A 12871-nucleotide genomic window follows, 5' to 3' on the forward strand; every position below is an offset into this window, starting at 1 on the left:
AGTAATGTTAGCGATGCCTGACTCTATGACCATTGTAAATTTGAATGCTTGACCTCCACAAAGCTTCAGACAGGTAGAGGTAACTGCATCTTGCCCATTTAAAGATGTTTAGTTCTATACACTAGAGACTAATTCTGCTAAGACACTTTAAAATACAATATATAACCACAATTAAGGTCCTATTTTCACAGCACGGGAACTGCGAGAAAACAGCTCCAGCTTCTCAAAAAGATAACACACAGATGCGTATCTGTCCCACCTGGTGGCAAAACAGTGTGGTTCTCTGAACCTCATACCCACCCCCCAAAGCAAAAATCAAAATTAACACTAATTGTGCAACAATGGTAACCTGCCAATCTCAAATTACATCCAATGCTATAACATAATCTCATTATGCTGGCCTCCGCTAACTTACTTCTGAAAGACTAGGCCGAAGTTTACAGTTACTTATACTTTTTATTAAGGGTCTTCTGTCTCACAACTAATCCTCTGCTGTGGAAGAGGAGGGACTGAGAAGACGCTGGCTAAAAGTTTTTTAAGTAACCCCCTCCCCCCAAAAAGACAAGCTTTCCCACTTACTCTTTCACCATTGTTTTTATTAATGGGATGGTCACTCATGAGAGTGCCCAGACATGAGACAGCTCTCTACATCCCGAAGGCACCAGTGTTCTCTGAAAACCAGCCCACAGTAGCCGGACGGCCCCACACGTCTAAAGCAGCAAACACCACACCTGTTCACTAAACACGTCCCCCAGACACGGAGAGGCGGCAGGCCTGGGCTCGCGGGGCAGAGGGAGAAGCCCCGCTTTCCTTTACCTGAATTTCCACAGAGAACCTGACTCAGACGTGTTAAGTTACATTTCAGTCCCTCAGACGGCTAATGCAAAGTTTGCTGCTTTCCCAGCAACATTGTCATTATTAAAATTATCCTGAAGCAAAGGCACTCAACACAGAAAGGTTCTCAAGAGGTAAACAGAGACAAACCTAGGAACAATCCTGCTGTTTGAAACTTCTTATATACTTCTGCTCTACAATACGTGGGAATAAAAAGCAAACTTGCTGCGTAACCTGCTGAGGACTGGTGCTCAGCTGGGCCGCGGTGGGCTCCAGCCTCCCCCACCCCCGCTCCTCGTCGTGGGTGGGCAGGGGGTGCACCGGCCCCCCATAGGGTTTCTAGTGCATAACAGGCTTGTGCCCTCAATGGGCAACTCTCCAAACCAGCTTCAGGGACCATAAGAGCCACCTGAACGTATCAAGATTAGGGAGGGGGTAACGAGGCTTTCCCCATTCTGTCCTGAGCGCTGTGCAGTCTCCTGCCCAGGTTCTGTGAGGATATTCAGGTGAACAGAAGCGGGGCTTCTCCCTCTGCCCCGTGAGCCCAGGCCTGCCGCCCCTCTGTGTCTGGGGGACAAGGTGTTTAGTGGACAGGTGTGGTGTTTGCTGCTGCAGATGTGTGGGGCCGTCCGGCTACTGTGGGCTGGTTTTCAGAGAACACTGGTGCCTTCGGGATGTAGAGAGCTGTCAAGTCTGGGCACTGTCACAAGTGACCATCTGGAACGGGCTCCTGCTGTGGTCTGCCTGCCTGCGCCCCTGGCCCAAACTCAGCTCGAAACCCAGTCCTGAGGTGATGGTGCTAGGAGGTGGGGCCCTTGGGTGGTACCTAGTCCACGACGTTGGAGCCCTCAGGAGTGGGCTCACTGCCCTTAAAAATAGGCCCCAGAGCTCACTCGGCCCCTGCAGCCAGGGAGAGGCATCCGGTCTGCGGGCACCCTGGCCTCGGGCCCCCAGCCCTCAGCGCTGTGAGGAACCGTCTACTGCATATGAGGCCTGCAAGTCTGCGGTCTGGTGCAGCAGCCCGAGTGGACTCCCGGTGAGCAAGAAAACACGGTTCCAAACACTGTGCAAGGGGCTGCTGGAATCCTGCCCCCGAGGACTGGTGCTCTTAAGGCTGCTGCCTGGGGCTTAGCGACCCTCTGAACTGTGAAGGCTCTCGTCCTCAGCGAGTGCTGTGTGGGACAAGCCTGGCTGCCGCTGAATTCCCAAGGACAGCACTGGGATGGGTTCCGAAACGGAGCCTCCCCTCTCTTTCCTCGACCAAGACCGAGAGAGCGAGAGAGAGCCCGCGTGACAGACAGACGACCTGCAGGCAGTAAGTCACTTCTCAGGACAGTCACCCCTGCTAAGCACTCCAGGGGCTGCTTCCCCTCGGAGCCTCTAGGTCCCGTAGCTGTGAATTAAAAACCCTGATTCTCCAGGGACCACTCCTGCGATAAGCCACTTGACTGCCTTATAGCCGCAGCGGTCTGTTTGGCCCAAGTCCTCCTGTGCGGGCTACTCCCATCCAGCACCCCGGGGACATGGTTGCGGATCCCCGCACCCTCCTGTGGTCTCCGGGGGTCAGGCCCCTATACAGGCCACTCTCACCTTGTTTCACTGCAGCAAGAGCTGTTAAGGACCCAGCGAGAGGCTGTGGATAAGGAAAGGACACCCTATAACAAATGCAAAATGCCACTGTGCCCTAAAGCCAACAGAAGCCTTGAGGCTTCCTCACCCAGCAGGCACCCTGGCTGTGCTTGGGCCTCTGGTTCCAGGTGGTCCTCTTCAAGGGAGAGATACGCACTGACACCTCTTCACTGGGGACAACACACATTTTCCACACGTTTCCCAAAAAGCAAGGACGTGGCTGATTCAAAAAAAAAGTTCAAAGACATTGCCTATCTTCTTAAAAGTAATCCATTTTCCCAGTTGTTCAAGTTTAGAGTCAACTATTTTTCTTTTTTTAATCTCATTTCTCAACAAAAGAGCATTTCTAACTATGACCCAGAGCAGAGGTTCTCAAAGTATGTTGGGGGGACGGGGGTGTGGTCTTTCAGGAGGTCCCCAAGGTCAAACTATTTGCACAACACTCCTCTTTCAGGAGCACGTGGTATTTTTCAGATGCTAAACGACCATGCTATTACAACAGCTGGAATTCAGAAGCAGGCAGGAGAATCTGACGACTGTTGCTTAAGCCAGACATTAAAGAGATCTGCCAAACTGTAAAGCAATGCCACCTCTCACCCAGCTGTTTTCCTCTTGGAACAATTTTCATAAAGTGTTAATATGCAAATGTTAATTATTATTTTTAAATGAAAAAGTATATTTAATTGTCAATTTCTAATGCCAAAAGTGGGAAATGCCAACAGATACAACATAAACAAAAGCTGTTTGTGGTCCGGGTTAATTTCTGTAGCGGCATCAGTTTGAGAACAGCCGGCAGCATACACCTGACACTGGGAAACTTTAAAGGGCTGCTCTTGACGGGTCAGAAGCAACCCAGAACTTCCCAGTCGGTAGGACCGAAGGACTGTGCCAGTGATGCTTCAGGACTCTGCTCTCCCAGCCCCTCTGGGCCTCTCCTCACCGCAGTTTCACATGATGACTGAGAAAGCACCGATTTCCAATCATGAAATTGCAGCATTCAGAGTGCCTACCACTCCAGTTCAAAGGGAAAGTGGTTGGAGAAAACAACACAGGCCTTCTCTCTCACAAGGATCCGCTTCCCAAGTGGAGCTGCATCTTATAAAGGAATTAGGATCTCAAACCACAGGTCAAGGTGCAAAAAGAATGGTTGGAGGAATGTGCGGAAATACAAAACACAAGAACTGTGTATCTCAGCTGGAGTCCTTCCTTTCCCTGAGATTAGCGGAGGCCAATGTCTAGTTTTAGGGGCGGTGTGGCAAGTCCAAGCTTACATTAGAAAGCTATGAGATAGGGGGCAGAGTCTGTGCGTCAGCTCTGCAGGCCCACCAGAGCTGGGCTTGGTGCAGCTCTCGGGCTCGTCAAGGCTGCACAGGCAGGGCACACGCAGACAGGAGCCACCTTACTGCCAAACACACATCCTTAGGGGGAAAACACTTTCAATTACAATCTAACAAATCTGAAGAGTCAGCAGCTAGTGTCGACCCAGCCCTGTCTTGATGGAATGCTGGGGTCAACTCCTCCAGCATCCCACGACCTGATCAAGGCAGCCAGCAGCCACCCTTCCCCTGCCGGGCAAATTAATGAGTCAGGTAAGTCCTCTGATAAGTAGACTGGGGGCTGGGAGGCTCAAGGGGCAGCATCGTGGAAGAAGGCAGGCGTTGTGCCAGGATGTTCCTGGCTTCAACCCCAGCTGCAAACCTAACAGCTAGACGTGCTGCTCAGGAAACGGGGACAACTGTAACCTCAGTTTCCTAAAAGGATATCTGAAACCACACCATGTCAAGTGCCAGTCAGCACTTATACACAGCAAACGTGTAATAAATGGCACACGTCATTTGACAGAGTGGCAATGTCAGACATGACCAGTTGGGGAAACAGGACCCCATAGGAGAGACTGCAAACATTTACCAAGAGCCCTTTACGTCGGTACAGAGCACGCAGTAGCTCTGTCCCCCAGCCAGGTGGGGCCGCTTCATCTTGACCCGGCAGAGATAACCGGGAAAGTGCAAGTGCGTTTATAAGGGTGCTCCCAGCAGGCTTTTTTTTTTTTATACTAAGGGACACAAACCAATGTCCATCACCGAGGGACTGGTTTGAAAAAATAGTCAAGAAACATCCATACGATGAAATCATTTAAGGATGTAACGAGGGGGTGACAAGCTCCACCCTCTGAAAGAGTCTCACATGGGAGTGGGGAGACAAGTCAGCCCTGCACAGTGGCCCCACCTCCTAACACCCTCTGCCCAACACATGCAACCAGGCTCACAAACAGGACAACAGCTCTAACGCTGGGCTTCCACACAGTGCCGTTTCTGGGGTTTCTGCTTCCTTCTTTATATTTTTACATTGTCTTGATTTTCTACATATATATTTATCTTTGCAAAACAAACACAGTAATCTTTGTATTGGGGGGGAACCTCTTTTACCTTCTTGTAAAGGTTTATTAATACCACATTAAGAGTCTGTATTAGCATAAGAAAAGCAAAACCACAGCAGCAAAGTTTGATACTCAAGCATCTGCTTTACAAATTACAAACGTGACAATCCCACTGCTTACTGAACAGGTTTACAGGGACTGCTGCAAAAGCAGGATCATCATCCATTCAACTTCGTATCACTTACCCTCAGAATCAGAGTTGACCCTTGAGACAAACAGGAGTTAGGCTTCAAGCCTGCACACACCTCACACCCAGGCTCTGCACGCTGTGGCCTGTGCAGCACCGCAGTGTTTACTCCTGAACAGGGCCCTGTGTAAGTGGGCCCGGGCAGCTCAAAGCCATGCCGTTCAAGGGCCAGCTGCACTGCTCAGAAAACGAGAGTGAGGCCTAAGCAAGGGGGTGCGGGCACTCAGACCACGTGCGCTCCATGCAGGCAGTGTGTGACCTCCCCTCAAGTCACTGTTAATCACAGAACCTCCGGAAAGGAACTCACGCACATCCCTCGGTGCTGGCCATAAAGAGGGCAGTGTCAGATATCCACTGGGAGGGGCTCCACCGTTTACACAAGGAACGCAAAAAGGAGATTCTGTTTCAGGAAATTTTCCTTAATGGACTTTCTGAGTCCACCAGGTATACGAGAAATCAGGTCTCTATCGGACATGGTGCCAACAGCGCAGACTCAAGGACAACAGGGAGCTGGCCTGTCAACATTCAATCTTGGCTCCCCAAGGGCCAAATGGAAGTCACCTGGTATCATGGGACAGGTGTATAAAAAAGGTAAAACATTAGCACTTTGCAGAAATAGAAAACAATCAGGACCTGGAACATCCAGAAAACACATACTACAAAGAACCAGTCTGTGGGCTGCCCAGGAAGGGGCCTCTACTCAATGAGGACTTACAGCGTCAACAGCAGGACCTACAAACTCCTCCGCCGAAGCCCCCACTCCAATCCCTCTCCTCCCACCATGAAGACTAACCCTACCCTCATGAAGGCCCACTTGAAGCACTGGGCGCCCTGTGTCCAAGCCCCAGTGACACAGCTCCTCAGCAAGCCATTGTGATGCTCACACATCCACACGGTCGCCGTGGGAACGAGCAGACATCCAGGGGAGGCGTCAACCTCACAACCTTTAATGTGTCCTTTCTTATCAGAGTCCAGAGTGCTACCCATTACACATAGGGCCTATTATAATGTCTTTTCTTATCAAAGCATAACTCACTTTGCTTGAAATGGCCCGAATTCAATCAAAAACTAATAAAAGACAACTCTTGGTGGAAAATCAGAAATAAATTAAAAATACATATTATTCCTACTCATTATTAAAATAAGTCTACAAGAACACAGGCAAGGAGGAAACAGCACTTAGGAAATGTGTTAGGCAGAAAGTTTCACCACAGGGTTGGGGCTGGGTCCTCTCAGGTGACATGTGGGGTGTCTATGCTGTGTTAAAAATGGCAAAATAATGGTCTAGTCATAGAGATGGCATGTGTGTATGCCAAACCCAAGTGCCAGTAAGGGCTCTAGGTTCCAGGGTACAAGGCTGCCAACACTGGATTTCAATGAAGGAGCTAGGAGGCCCTCACAAGTCCCCACTTCACTTGTCTCCAGGACTGAGAAGGCCACCTTTCTGGTATTCACTGAGTAAACTGAGAAATCTTTTTAAAGGTCCTTGATTTTATTTCCTCAAAACAGACGCCTAAAGCACCTTCTTGGAAGCGTGTTTAAGCCAGGGACTACATCACGCCAGGAAAACCATGGGACATTTGCCTGGGGTTGGCCCAACAGCCCAGTTAGAACTCAGCTGTGTGTTCCTGGACAAGTTCCTTACAGGTGCTTCACCTTCCTGGAGGCTAGAATGGTACCGAGCACCCTAGTGGTCGAAACGAATTAGCACTCATAAACTGCTCAGAACAGGGTCCACCTTGGTGGAACGCCCACTGGAGGCTCTGCTTCCCCCAACCCAACCCCTGTACCAATCTACGGCTGCCCTGAGGTTTGTGAACATACTGGGGGAAAAGTCTTACTATTCGCCTCTTCGGCTTCAAAATGCCCGACACGCTCAAATCGCGCTCCACCAGCGCGCAAAGGACACGGATGCTGCCATCTACGGCTGACCGCCAATTACAGAGCACCCTCAACCTACCTCGTGTGCTGCTGTCCCAAGGCCCCAACTCTAGGCCCACTGTCTGAGGGGTCAGATCTAGGGCGGAAAACCTGTCCTGACCCCCAGGGTCTCCCAAGCGGGCGGGGGAGCGGCAGACACCGAGCAGAGCGCGCGAAACGTGGGGCGGGAATGGCACAGCGGACGGCAGGGCCGGCACGCCTCCCGTCGAAGGTGAGAGGTGCCCCTTCCCTTTTTCAGGATGACCAGCGGGCAACACAGCACAAATCGGTTTCATGTCACACATCGAGTTGACAAGTCACGCAATAAAACCCAAAATTCTGTATTTTGCGGCTGGGCACAGTCTTAAAAAAAAAACCGAAACCGACTTTCCAAACTTCTTTTTTGCTTCCTACAGCATCGAATACCACACAACTAACGTAATGTTCGCCTTTACAAGAGCAGTCGACTAGAAGCCTGAAATTACCTGAAAGCGAACAGAACCACACCTTATAGAAAAACGCTAAAATGAAACTTCACCTCCTGCAAGATGTCTAGAGAAACTCACCGGACTAAAGAGAGAATTCAACTCTACGTTACTCCGTTACTTGAAACAGAATCGCTTCCGCGCCCAAGCAGCCAGACTCGGAACTCCCAGGAAAAAGCGCTTCCCTCCCCCTCTCCGGTCGCGCGCCGCCGCCGCGGGGCACCGGGCCGCGCTGTGCCCGCGCTCCCTTCGGTCCGTCCAGGCTGAGACGCGACGGCGAGCACCGCCCGCGGCGGCCCGGCCGGACCCGGGAGTGGGCCCCGCGCCCCCACGCCGCCCGCCCCTCCCCCCGGCCCGCGGCCGCCGCCATCTTCTCCGCTCGGCGGAGCGCGGCCCGGCGCGGCCCCTGCGGCTCCGGGCGGGCTCGGTCCGGGCGCCGCCGCCCCTGCCCGTCCGGATGCGGCCCCGCGGCGGCCGGCCCCTCCGCCCCGGCCGCCACTCACCGCGGGCAGCAGGCCTCTAGAGTTTCGCAGCCATTCCCTCGAAGCGCCGCGGAGCGAGGGGACAGGAGAGCGGGCGGGCGGGCACGGCGCCGGCACCGAGATGCGGGGCTAGAAGAGCCGCCCGCGCTGCGAGCGGAGGGAAGACGTCGGCCACCGAGACGTGGAGCTAGATGGGCCGGCCGCGCGCCGCGCAGCGCCCCCTCACGGCGGGCGGAGGAAGGAGACTGGCCCAGGCCCCGCCCCTGCCCTGCGCCGCGCGCCCCTGTGGGTCCGGCCACCCCGAGGGAGCGCACAGTGCCTGGGCTTCCGTTGGCTGGTCGCCCTGGGCCCACTTAGTGGCAGAAGGGGCCGGGAGGAAGATAGGAGCAAGGCACAGCGCTCCTTTCCCACCAGACCGCGGTCGAGCCGGGCCTCCGCAGAAGCACGGCTACAAAGAGGTGAGCTCACACAACTGGGCACACTGGGCCACCAGGGTTGCAAGGAAAGGGCTATGATAACCCTCCCCCTGGATTTTCTTCACTCAGTGCTGACGAGTGACACCCCAGCACCTGCCTGCCCCCAAATACTCAGCAAATGGACCTCAGAGGGGAATCACCTGCTTCCTTGGGACACTACAGACACCAGCCCTGAGAACACTAACTCCTTGACCAAGGGCTGGCCTCTGTCCCCATCACTGCCTCTACAGCTCCCTGCTCTCACGTTCCTTAGAAGCAGGAACCCTGGGCAAAAAGCAGAAAACTGCCCTGTGTGCAGTAAAGCTGCACTCCTGCCCTGCCAGCTGCTTCCACGCAGGAGAACCAGGGCCTGGGAGCAGGTGTGTGTGAGTGAAAAAGATTGCAGCCGTATCAGTAAACAAAGAATGCTGAGGCCGTGGAGTCATCAGCCGCTACTGCCACCCCCACCCCTCCACCTCCCGCCCCAGTGAGCTGGAGGGAACTCAGGATGTGAAAGAACAGCATACAGGCCCTGGACAGCTAGGTGCACATCAAAGGAATGATTTCAAGGAGCCCATACCTTTGCACCTTCCCATACATAGAGAAAAGTGATAAATTCCTTAACTGGAGGTGTCTGGTTTTCTTTGATTAACAGTAATCTTTTGATGCTCTGACTACCTGGGGGTCTTTGTTGGAAAGACTCATATATCCTGGCTTCTACCTTGCTGCTTTGGAACAGCCTTTTAGAGTGATCTGAGATGCTGAGTCCTGGGCTTGAGTCCTAAGAAAATCTACTGAATAAAACGTAGCTCTCAGCTTTCAGGCTGTGCTTTTAGACAAACATCTTGAAGACCCCATAGCCTGCTAGGTTCTGAGAGACTCTCCTTCAAAGGAACATAGTACGGCTTGTCTCTGCTGGTGGGATTCCATGAGGACCACCTTCATCAAATCTTGCAGGGATGAATACTGCTCTTCCACCTTGACTGTCTTCAGGTTTGCCCCAGATAGGTGTAGTGAGAAGTCTAGAAACCAGACAGAAGTAGCTGAAACCGGCTTGAACAAGCAGTGTGATCTCGGGCAAGTGGTCTGTAAAATGGGACTCACATGCTGGGCCGTAGGGGAAAGCTCACATGGGGACCCCCTGCAAAGGGCTCCGTAAATGGGAACTGGAGTGAGGACACCCCACTCAGCCCCTTCAGCTGAAAATCCTTCAAAGAAGCGAAACCAGTAGCAATGCCCTTCTGCAAAGTGAGATTTTCACTGAGATGCGGCTCCAGGTGGGTGCTCGGAGGGATGAAAGGCACCAAAGGCAGAGCTGCCGGGAGGAGGAAGCAGGAGACAGCTCGGGGTGGAAAAGCAAGTGGGCAGAAGGGAAAGGAGCTGCAGGAAGCCCCACCTGCAGTCATTACAGCACTCAGTGACCCTCAGGATGGCTCTTACGCAGTAAAAGGAAATTGCTCACCCCCTCAACAACTGTGCCTCCCGCTTGCAACCTCTCAGCAGCAGCTGGCTCTGACCCTGGGCCTGCGGGCTGAGGGGTCCCTGCCACCCTCTCACTACTCCGGCCTCCTCGGCCTCCTCAGGTAATTCCAGTTCACCTGTCTGCACTCCTCACGGGAGCCACTCTCACTTGCTGAAAAAGGCATTTCTGGAAGCGCAGTTTGGGTACATTTCACCTGAACTCAACTAGCTAAGAAATATTCCCTCCTAATAAACTTACTTTTCATAGCTGAACTCAGAGGAGCAAACAGACTAAAAAGGAGTCTCTGGTTGTCTCAGATTCTTTCCTAAATACACCAGGTGTGCAAGCCAAATCCCAAAGGTCAGAGGGCTGCCAACAGGAGGGAGCAGGAAGCCGCACAGGCTTCCACTCTCGGGGATTTCAGTCTCTGACAAAAGCGCGTCACCAGCAGGTGTAGACACCAGGTCCCGCTGCCCCACCTCACAGACACATTTGGGAACTTTATCAAAGCGGAAAAGCACATCAGGAAACTCAGCGATCCCTTTAAAAAACTGCCTTCCTGTGTTCAGCCTCCTCTCCTTGAGTTAAAGCCCATTGGAAAGCAGGGTCCTGAGCAGAGCACCTGACCCAACGAGAAACCCCCGAAGCAGGGCGCCCGCTCCTGGAGGCCTGAGAGGTGAGGCAGGACCCAACAGGCTCCACCCTTTGCAGGGACAATGTAAAACCTTTATTGTTCCTCTCATTTGGAATTCAAAGGCAGGCAGGCAGGCAGAGAAGTGGCCTGCTGGTCAAGGTCGAGGGTGGGTCTGATGCCTGGCCCCGGACAAGGTCCCTAGGGAACCTGGACCCAAACTCAGACCCAGGCCAGAGGTGGAGGGGAGAGGCAGAGCAGGAGAGACAAGAGGGGGAGGGGAGGCCAAGGGGCAAGGTCAACGTCGGACCCTCTCAGCTCCTCCTCCCTGGCCTCTGCCAGCAGTTTGGAGGAAAACCACAGGATTCTTCCAGAATGGCTACTGCAGGGGCCCCGACCTAGTGGTCAGGGGCTGCAGGGTTCCTGGCGTCCCTGAGGCCAGAGAACCACAGGCTGTGGGCTCACCAGGCTGGAGCCACCCTCTCAGGACAACCGGCTGTCCCCTCAGCTTTGCTCTTGCCCTGTTTCAGGGCCCCAGGGTGCCGGGCGCCCAGAGGCTGCACTCCTAACCATCAAGGTGAACGAAAGGATTATCACACAATACACCCCCCATCACTCCCTGGGGACAGAATGCAGGTTCCCAACACAGATAAACCTCGTGTTTTTTTATTATCACTAACACAAGCATCAACCACTGTATCTTCTTTTTCTTTTTCTGAGCAATGAATGAATTGGCATCACTCTTACACTACGTACAGCCAGCTAGCAGCCAACTGGAGGTGCGTCCACACGCACAGTCCTGTCATTTGACCAGTGCTGAAAGGTCTCGCCATAAGCTGGAGACCACCCCAAGCAGAGCAGAGCTAAGTCCCAGGCTTTGGCCCCTCGCTAAGGAAAGTGTGAAGCCGAAACTGGCTGCTGCTCTCGGAAGCTGCTTTCAAGTTAGAGAACCCCCACCCCAGGGCCCTCGGTGCCCCACTCCCCTCTGCAGGACCACCCCGCATACCTGCATTTCTGCAGGATTAAATAAAAAACATCTCTTGACCTGTGTTTACCCTAACAAAACCCACTGCCGCAGGAAACAGCCTGCCTCCCAACACCCTAGGTAGACAAGTCTCCGTCCTGTCCTTACCGGTCAGGAAGCCTGTTACAGGTCTCACAACCAGTCAGACACCTGTGCATGTCTGACCACACCGCCCCCACTCCCCGTGTGCACAGCCCCCTCCTCCAATGACAGACCCTGCCCGCCCGCCCTCGCGGCTCACCCAGGCCCCTCTCGTCTGCGGGGCCCGCTGCTGTCTTTGGCAGTGTAACCTAGCAACTCCTTTCCTGTTCTCCTTTGCCTTTGGTAAAGTCACCGGCCCAGCAGTGCTGCCCACGAAGGGAGACAGGTCCCCATTCCTAAGCAGACCTTTGTTTGTCCACCACCAGGGCCATCCCACACCTGTGCGTCACTGCTGGAAAGGCAACTTCGTGGACTACGTGGATCCTGCTGGGCGCTGCTCTGAGGCAGGGCAGGGGGACTAACAGGCAGGATGGAAAAGGGGCCACCAAACAAACAAAAAACAAAAAAGTGGGGGGGGGAGTGAAAATTAGGAGTTAACCTTTGTATCCAACCCCAAAGACCTACTGAAAGTCAGCTGTGGAACGTGACGGGCTCCTTAGTCAAAGGAGCAAATGAGAACCATACTAATCTTCTGTCTTTTATACAAAAGAATACATAAACGGGAAAATGCGAAAGATTAGGAAAGGGAACAGGGTGGGAGGAGGGGGTCACCCCAGGCACGCTGTGCCCAGCAACCCTCTACACGGATGCTGCAGCTGGCCCTGCGGACGGAGTGCCACCGCTCGCCAGCAGCAGCAGAGCCTGGCCCTGTGACCGGCGGGAGTGGAGCGGCAGCGCTGTGGCTCCGAGGCCGCCCCACCTCTGGGAGGCCCGGATCGACGGCAAGAAGCGGGGCTAGATGCGTCCTTCCCATGTCCACCGCTTCCCAGAGCCCTTCAGACAGAAACACAAATCCAAGGAGCCGCCTCTCCTGTAAGAAAGCCCCGGTTTGTCACCTACACCAGAGGGACCACCCTCACGGAGCACAGTGTGTCACTCATGCCTCTTAGGATGGTCCTGCTACTCTGAGACGTCTTCTGTCCCCTGTGAGTTTAGTGAAAAAAGTAAATGCAGTTAATTTCAGAAGAAATTTTAACACATATAAGGCATAAAAATTGTATTTCCTTTCTAGTTGACTTCATCTCCTAACCATCTCCAAAAGAACACACCAAATAAAAAGGGCAGGAAAATCAATGCCTTCACAGCTTTTGACAGAAAAGCAGTTGAGGAGAAACATAGTTGTG

General features: G+C 53.3%; 1 long non-coding RNA gene across 1 annotated transcript; it reads left to right on the top strand.

Annotated features, from left to right (window-relative positions):
• Nucleotides 1–8288: 8288 nt before the first annotated feature.
• Nucleotides 8289–12211, top strand: LOC140694682 (uncharacterized). Its single transcript, XR_012070262.1, has 2 exons — nt 8289–8432; nt 11954–12211. It is a non-coding gene; the product is annotated as an uncharacterized lncRNA (long non-coding RNA).
• Nucleotides 12212–12871: the final 660 nt, after the last annotated feature.

Source organism: Vicugna pacos, unplaced genomic scaffold (assembly GCF_048564905.1).
Source record: "Vicugna pacos unplaced genomic scaffold, VicPac4 scaffold_96, whole genome shotgun sequence".
Lineage (NCBI taxonomy): Eukaryota > Metazoa > Chordata > Mammalia > Artiodactyla > Camelidae > Vicugna > Vicugna pacos.